We start from the raw sequence: 720 nt of genomic DNA, 5'->3' as shown, positions 1-720 counted from the left end.
ATTATTATTACTTGCTAAGCTACAACCCTAGTTGGAAAAGCAGGATGCTATAAGCCGAGGGGCTCCAACAGGTAAAATAGCCCAGTGAGGAAAGGAAATAAGGAAAAATGAAATATTTTAAGAAGAGCAACAATATTAAGATAAATATCACTTTATAAACTATAAAAACTTTAACAAAACAAGTGGAAGAGAAATAAGATATAAGATAGAACAGTGTGCCCGAGTGTACCCTCAAGCAAGAGAACTCTAACCCAAGACAGTGGAAGACCATGGTACAGAGGCTATGGCACTACCCAAGATTAGAGAACAATGGTTTGATTTTGGAGTGTCCTTCTCCTAGAGGAGCTGCTTACCACAGCTAAAGAGTCTCTTCTACCCTTACAAAGAGGAAAGTGGTCCTGAACAATTACAGTGCAGTAAGAAGAATTGTTTGGTAATCTCACTGTTGTCAGGTGTATGAGGACAGAGGAGAATATGTAACGAATTTCGGTGTGTGAATATGTAGGCAAAGGGAAAATGAACCGTAACCAGAGAGAAGGATCCAATGTAGTACTGTCTGGCCAGTCAAAAGACCCCATAACTCTCTAGTGGTAGTATCTCAATGGGTGGCTGATGCCCTGGCCAGCCTACTACCTAAACACTAACAACATTGAAATAGATCTTTCATATATAAACTGTATATTATTTGGATCATTTACAAAGTCTATTATATTTCTTATA

This window comes from Palaemon carinicauda, chromosome 1 (genome assembly GCF_036898095.1).
Source record: "Palaemon carinicauda isolate YSFRI2023 chromosome 1, ASM3689809v2, whole genome shotgun sequence".
Taxonomy (NCBI): Eukaryota; Metazoa; Arthropoda; class Malacostraca; order Decapoda; family Palaemonidae; genus Palaemon; species Palaemon carinicauda.
Note: the sequence above shows the minus strand (reverse complement) of the source record.